Source organism: Anopheles ziemanni, chromosome 3, assembly GCF_943734765.1.
Source record: "Anopheles ziemanni chromosome 3, idAnoZiCoDA_A2_x.2, whole genome shotgun sequence".
NCBI lineage: Eukaryota > Metazoa > Arthropoda > Insecta > Diptera > Culicidae > Anopheles > Anopheles ziemanni.
The window spans coordinates 43,818,363-43,826,774 of record NC_080706.1 but is presented as its reverse complement, the minus strand read 5'-3'; positions in this window follow the sequence as shown (position 1 = coordinate 43,826,774).

Here is an 8,412-nt window from a genome sequence, read left to right as displayed (position 1 = left end):
GTTTTCCCTTGTTCTTTCCTACAAAACCATCCGGTTTTACTGTTAGTTTCGATGCAGAACATGTGCAGTTTGCACTGGTATGCAAAGTTATATTGCTTTTTTGTACTTCCAGTTTGCGTGCTACTTTCGCGAGCTCTACAGATCGTTTGCGATTTCATTAGAATCTCTGCTATTTTTACAATTCTTCTGTAAATTTATCAATTTTGCCACAATCTTTTCCATTTTTTAAATTTCAAGCATCCAATTTATTAATTTAATTTATCCAATCTAATGGGTTGCAATTATCTTTTAACTAGTCTTAAAAATTGAACGCACACATTACGTAAAAGATGGTTTACCGAATCAGCAGATGCAGTCATTTTTACAGTTTTTCAAAGAAATTTTCAATTTTACTTGTTGTCAGTGACTTTTTTCTGTCACGTTTAAACATTCACTGTGTGTTAAACTTTTACTGTTGATCTGTATATTGAAGTATTTTGCAATTCTTGCTCATTCATTCATATTTATGTATATTTTTCCTTTTCTGTTACTCCTATTGCAACTTTTAGGACTTTTTGATATTACTCAGTTCTTCAAAACCACGATTTCATTAACATTCCCAGAATATCCGATTCGTGGATTGTTTAATATTTTTTATATCTATGAAAATATGTACCTTGCCAATTGTTCTCGGTAGGAGTTTATATAACGCAATGCTCATCACATTCCAAACATCTAGGAGCAGATTTATGGCATACCTCACGAGCATTATGTTTAAATGAGCCACCCATCTCGAATAAATTGCATCCCGTATGCTATGAATTATAGCTCCGATGATGGCATAGCCTCGGATCCTTGAAAAATCCCCTTGTTTTCTGCAGCTTCTGCAGCTCAACGGCACAAAGATTACTTCTGCAGCTCAACGGCACATTGCATGGAGACGCCCAGTCACTCCCAGCTTGTAAATTTAATCGAACACACGCACACAACCTGACACACCCCAACATTGATCTCTGCGGTCAGGACGTCTATCTTTAGGTCCTTCACTCCCCACCACAGGAGGCGACATTATTCGATTAGATCTGTATCACCATTGCAATGGAACGCTCTTGTGTAGTTTGACTTTATGCTCTGCTTAAGGTGTACGTTTCCTCTTCGGCAACGCGTTTTCTTTGTTCTCCCCGTCAGTTCCGCTTCCCATGTCCTTGTCGAGGGGTTGGGGCGATGAATTATCGTCCTATTTTCGCAAAACTACGCCCGAAGCTGCACCGTTTCCTCGTTGATTACATACCGGCCGGAAGATTCGTGTGTAGACCTTCAACTGCAGGCCATCAGAGTTCGCCCCCGTCCCTTCATAAGATATATATATTTTTTGTTTAATTTTTTTTCTTAGTACAGAGATGTCACAGGTCATACGGAAGGCCTGAGGAAGGAAAATGGTGCACCTGCGGGACGAAGGGCTTATGGGGAGATTTTCCCTATCTACGGCCCGAGCCCTCGACCAACCGCTTGGGCACGTGGGACTTTATTAGATCTGTGTTGTGCAATGCAAAAGGCTAAGCCCTCGGGTGGCTTTTCCGCCCGATGGAAACCGATCGCCCGGGCTGGACCTTTTGAAACCCGGGCCTCCGGTCCCTTCGCTCCCACGGGAATGAAATATTCACCGAGGATGCACTGGCCCATAGATGACGCCATAAATAAACGATGGATAGATTCGACTCGATTTCGTGTTTCATTTGGCCGGTTTGTTATCTGTTTCACTTTTGTTGTTCCGTTTGCCCGTACCGTGGCCGCTCCAACGAATGGTTCCATTTCGAACCACCAGCAAATCAGGGTCCAACTGCACGCTGGCTATCGCAATTGTGACCGACCGGTGCCATTTGTCCATGCACGCCCTGCCACACCTTGCCCAGTTTTTCCCCTTCGTCGACCCGTGTTTGTTCGACGGTATGTTTGATGGGTGATAAATTACCTTCAGCTTGCATTCGTCCGCACCTCACGGACCGAAGCGTGCCATTTGATTTGATAAGTTTCTATTCTACGAAAGCTTTTTTATTTTTCCACACTCGCATTTTCAGTAGAACGTTTTTTATCAGCTTGGTTCCGGGCACGCTGCGATGCACCTGCAGCTGCGGAAGAAAAATGAGTTACCATTAATAATGGATTTCAATTAGACGCCCACATGCAGCGATGACGTTCGCGTCCCTTCGAAACGAGCACCCTTTTTTGCCGAACTCACGCCACTCTGTGACCTTTCACTTTTGCTGCTTGTTTTTAACTTCTTCCCTGTTTTCATAAAGAAACCCAGTTCAAATTGCATATTCAGCGCACTCTCGTCTCAACATTATTTTTTATTTCTCATTTCCACGACTTTGTGCCTGTGTCACGCCGAACCGAGAATCTTCCACCGTCGCGATCCAACGAGCTCGAACGGTCGCTATTCCCGGCACGTTTTCTCGCGAGGCAAGCGGTAAAGTGGCATGGAATTTAAGTAAACGAAATTAAAGCACGATGGTCGCCGCTGTTTGTTTCACAACGATCAGGACCGTGTTTTCCCCAATCCTCGGAAGGATCAAGACGATCAGTGTCGCGGGCGGAACAGATGTCGTATGTGATGGGACTAAATTCATCCAATTTGTCGAAGGAGTTTCTTCGAAAACAAAAAAAAACACCCACCCATCATTTCCGTCCGGGAAAATGAATACGAACCAGCCCGTTTCTCCGTCGTTTGTCAGTGGGGCTTTGGCAGCGTTTTCCTTCCAGTTCTTTCCGCCTTCCGAGGGGTGGTAGGCTCTGATAACATTATTCCAGCCGCTGACATCCAGATCCCGACCCGGGCCGGATTTATTATCCATTCCGATAACGGACGCGCTCCGACGGGGGTGGGGAAACGATGAACATTTCTTCCACGTTCCACCGAAATATGAAATGTCACCGGAGAAGTGCTGTCGGAAAATGTTAAGCTTTCGCTGGGTTCCCACATGGTGGAAAATTAAAAGCCCACCTACACAAACTGTGTGAAAGCCTCCCCAAGGGACCGAATGATTTCACATGCAGGTACGCCACGAGTTGGTTGTTGATAAGAAATAAGGAAAAAAAACACGGTGGGAAAATAAACATAAAGAATGATTCGCGGGAAGGGACAATCATTTGCCATTCAGCGAGGGTTTTGTTTTTCGGGACCGTATGTTAATATTGGTTGTTTTCACAAGACCACAATTGTTTCCGAGAGGCTGCGTCGATGTTTATGCAAAGGTTAACTAAAGCTTAAAGTTGCTTTTTCCTTTCTACACGCAAATGTAACGTTTTGCGTTTCGATGGTTTTTAAATGTTAGAAAAAGAACTAAAATGGAGTCATCCATGAATTTAAAACATAAGTGTTCCATCTTCAGAGAGCTGACAACTGGGAACACCCTTCAGCGGCTATCGAAGCGGATATATTATTTATGTAACTCATCCTCACGCTAACCCCATTCATACGCAGCCCGCCTTCAAATGATTGATGTTCTCGAACAGGAAACACCGGAAGAATTCTCCATCCTTCTTCGTCCGATAAACTTCCGGTCCTTTGCGATCGCTTACAAGGAAGAAACGAACGTTGTGAAGCATCATCATTACTGGACACTACTGGAAAGATGGGCTTCCCGCCACATCCGGCCCGTTCGGTTATGAGATCGATCGATTTTTCGTGTTCTCAAGAGTGAGGTTAGGGTTGAGGGAGGGTTTGTGCTTCGGAATGTTCGCTACTAATGAAACAGTGTCGAAACAAACGTTTATTAGTGTTCGGAAAGCATTATGCCTAACGGGTTTCGCTAGAGGCGGGCTGGGAAAACAGGGCCCCGGGACCAATTAAGGATGATTTATACAATCGTATATTTTGTGCATTTCGCAACGGCGTAGAAATGGGATGGTCTCCCTTTTCCCAGCGACAAAGTGTTTCACCGGAAGAGTGTAAATACTGTCTCCTGCGAGTGGGACCCAAGATGGGGCCTCGTAATAAATCAACATCCGTCAAAAACTGTGTACGGTGCTGGGAAGCGAATGAACCCCCGTTTCGACCGACATAGACTTAAGCCCATGGAAAGCCGCCATTCGTTTATATGGTTCAAAGAAATGGGATCTCGAACCGGGCCGGAAAATGGGGACCTAAAACGACCGAATGCTACCTCCTTCGTACGAGGATCTAGAGGCTGAAATCGACCGACCGCAAAGCCGAGTTGTGCAAATATCAAACCATGCTGCTGGTTGAAGCTCTCATTGGAGCTGACATTTACCTCGGACGAATGAAAGTTTTGCCGACAATTGAATGCACGTGGGAAATGGGACGCTGGCGCTGTTACCGTCACAAGGATTTTTCTCCTCTGCACCTTCACCTCTGCCGGTAATCTTCTGGTACAGCGGAAAATGGAGCCGTTACCTGTCCACATCTTTCTTGGCTTCTTTCATTTTTATTTCTCTCCAGTTTTCCCCTTCGTAAGCGCATTCACTTCCCGCTTTTTTGCGGGATCTCGAGCGCGCACTCAATAACGCCCCAAGCACGAGGGGCACTGAAATTGACATCAAACTCAATAAAGCGTCCCACTTTAGTGCGCCTGCATTGAACGCCCGGGCGGAAAAGCACTTCTCGTTGGTTTCGTAGCTCAAATTCGTGCTCAGTTGATTTCTGACGCTGTACAAATCTGGAAAAGCATTTAAGAAAATCTAGTTCAAACAACGTCTATGTTTAAGTAAGGTGCGCTCTTTGAGAGTCTGTAATTTTTAAGAAAGAGTTTATGAGTTACAAATAACACTTGCAATAATGAGAAAACAAAAATTTCAAAAGATTGAAAAACTAAAATCATCCTCAAACAGTTGCTATGCGAAGTATATAAAAATTCAATGTAAAAATAAACTCTCATAAAATACTAAATCATATCAACTACAATCAGAAGCATCCTGTGGACCTGTGAAAGACCATTAGAGAGGATCACAGTTGATCTCTACATGCGTGCAACCTTTTTCTTGTGTTGAGTATGTTAAAAAAAACACATGACTTTGATTTAAATATAATTAATGTTTAATAATTCAATTTTAAAATTGTTTTATTGGTATTCTTTCTTTTTGGGAAATTACTGTTGGAAAGTTAATTGGACAATACAATAAAACAATTTTCCAAATTTCAAGATCAACCTAAAAGCCTTAACGTTTCTTTATGTAACACATTTTCAACAGTTCAATATATGTAATTTTGATTAATTTTTAATCCATTTCAAAAATATTATAACAAAAACATGTCACACGAAATGTGACATAAAAATCGTACTTAATCGCGACACAATTATAAAGAACAAACTAAAAAAGTTGTTTAATTTTTAACCATGTTTTTTATTCTCTACTTGTTTTGCTGTAATACATAACAAATATGTTTCATTTTCCGTTCGGAAGGTCCGTCTTCGAAAACTTTTCGCTTCCAGTGCAGAAAAATCAACTAACGAAGCAGGTCAACAATTTGCTCCTTGTTATCGTTGGTTTTTCCCCCCCGTTCGGAAGGTTCTGCGGTACACCGGAGTGCTCCGATAGTGCTTCTTCCGGTGAGAAGGATTTTATTTTCAGTTTTATCCTGAACAGCACTTTACCGACCAAGGCCCAGCTCCTGTGCCGTTGGATGCAGAAAACCACATACACTTTAATGCTGTCCAGCTGCCGCTTTCTCAGCTCGCTTTCGTCCGGTGGCATGCCAGCATAATTCATGAGCCAGCGAACTGATTGGCCGAACGGCGATTTGAGTGTAACCGACTCCACCGTATCGCCGAACTTGACCTAAAACTTTCGTTCGTTCGTTGTATAGTCCTTTTTTATTCTACTTCTCGATGCACTGAGTGTATGGGGAACGTTGAAACGGAAGACTTGTCCTCCGGAAGGAACTTGCAAGGATAAAGAAAATAGCAAATCGATAACAATAATTGCACACTTGCGTGGATCCTCGACGCTTTGTCGCCCACTTTTCCGATCACTCCGTCGGTCGATGTTTCGCTCGGATTCAAGCATGAAGAAGTCGTCCAGCCGTGATGGAAAACTGTACGAGTATGGCTATTTCCACCCTTCTGTACCGGCTAGATCGATGGATAATTGACTTTTATCGACAGAAGCTAAAAATAGTCATCGAACCGCTTGTACCATCCGCAAACCGATGCTCTTGAACCACCACGGTACCTTATACCAAGCAAGAAAAAGATACGACGTATGCCGGATGTCTACTTTACGCGAAAAATAAATTCTACCCTAATGCCAAAACATAAACTCTTGGCGAATGAACTAATGCAGCCGGGCAATCACGAGGGATGGAAAATCTCTTAAGATTGTAAACTCGGCCCGGGATTATTATGACTCGGTCGGAGGAAAAGCAGCGCGTTCCTAAAACGCCCGCGGCCAGCAGGGCGATGGAATTTTCCCGTGCGCTTCCGCCGTCCGATGCTGCAGGAAATTTAAATTAGATTTCTATTTGCGATCCTTAAAGCCAGCGTTTGTTTGGCTTTCGCTTCCATTCGCTGGATCTGCTGTTTATCCACGGGAAAAAGGCTTTCCCCTTCCCGTCTGCGGGGCGTTATCATAAATCCCGATGGCGTTTATTCGCAAGAAGATTGCGAACGTCGTCTTTATTACTTCCCCTCGCAAAGTGTTCCATTTTCTGGTAATTTACTTTCATCCCGGATTTGGGTGAAACGAAAGTGACGCATGAAACACTCGTCCGAGGCTTTAATTGCCGCCCAGTCGTCCGGGGTAGTGTTTTCCCCGCTTTTCTGCAATTTACAACATAGTTGAAACATCCTGGGACGTTTATTTGCAAAACAGTCGGCTCTCCACACATTGTTTGACTGATGCATCGGAACGAGACAAAAAAAAGCGGATGAAACAATTTAAACAATTTCATCCAATTCCAGCAAGCATCACTTTCCGGAATTCCGGAACCCTCCGATCCGGCCCGGACACGGTCCCATGCTGGTCCGGAAGTTCGGTGGAAAGTCCAGGATATGTCGGTTGGTGGTCGTTGCTTTAAAGTGCGTCATTTGGATTCGCATGGATTATTCAAAACGTTTAACGTCACCCACCCCCGTCCCACCGCTGCACACTTTGTCAGTTCCGTTCCGGTTCTGGCCACTTGCTGGTCGAAGTTTCAAATGGAAGCACCATGACTGTCGCCCCCCGTGTCTTGACCCCTCCACTCCGAAGAGTTGGTATTCACTTTCCGTGTGGCAGGTCTTCATGTTTCCATTTTATGTATCCATGTTTATGGGCCCTGTGACTCGTGGTTCAACCATTTCCCCGGTGTGCTTTTTCTCCCGAAGTTGAGACATTAAAATTGGCCGGACTTTTAATTACTCCTCGTGCCGCTCCCTGCCGAACCGAGTGGGAAGCGATAGCACGATTTCCCTGTGCGGATGAAGGATCGGGCAAGCCGACCAGATGAGTCGAACGGAACGATGTGAAACATTTTCATTTGAGTCATTGAGAATTCATGTTCGGAAGCGAATTTCCGGCGGGCGGAAAGTCAAAGGCGTTCGCTTCGACGGTGAGTTTCACGATGAATTTAACTGCTACGCCCATTATGATTTATATTAACAGCAATAAATCAAGTGGCGGTACAGGGCAATTAATAGGAGAGGTTTTTCATCCGAAAATTCGGCCAAACCGTTTCGTAAGCGTGCAAAGCAGAAAGGGATGATTTAATTTACAATTAAAATTCCAGTGACGGAAAGCAAGCGCTATTTTTCACATTCTTGTTTTTGAAGACACGATCTATGAATGTTTAATGTTTCAAACCATTCGTTATTGAAAACAAAAAACACATCTTCCCAGACGGTGCTCCGTATTCCGCGACTTCTGCTACTGTCGATCATTTTTAAAGTACGAAAATATCATTACCGTTTGACGTGCCACATCCATTTGCGAATGCTCACTTCCTGCCTGGCAGCAGGAAACCGGTCCCATCATCAAATATTCTCTTTGTTGTGTTAAAAGCTTCGCCGATGATCCTGCGGCGTGTAAAAACGTGGTTTCTACTCGCTTATTCATTTTTTATTTGTTTGAAAATACATGTTTTGATACTTTAAAGAAGCGAAGGGAAGAAAGCTTTGACTCCTGGGCGGTGTCACTTCTAATGGACGCAGGCGAAACACTCTGTAGTTTCGTTCGAGAAAAGTGCCACGACTGGAAAACGGTTCGGTGCGAATGAAGCAATCTACGATGCGACGACCGAACGGAACAGCCTCAATTCAATTCAATTTGTCCACCGCCACTTTTCGGGGTTTTCTCGCCTGGGAAATGGAAAATGACAGGTGACGATGAATGGTTGGTAGGTTACGGTGTTGGTAGATGAAAAAGTCCTTAAGTATGCCCAGATTTATTATGAGAGGCTTTTCATGCAAATTATTGTCTTCGCTCAAAGTTTTTTCA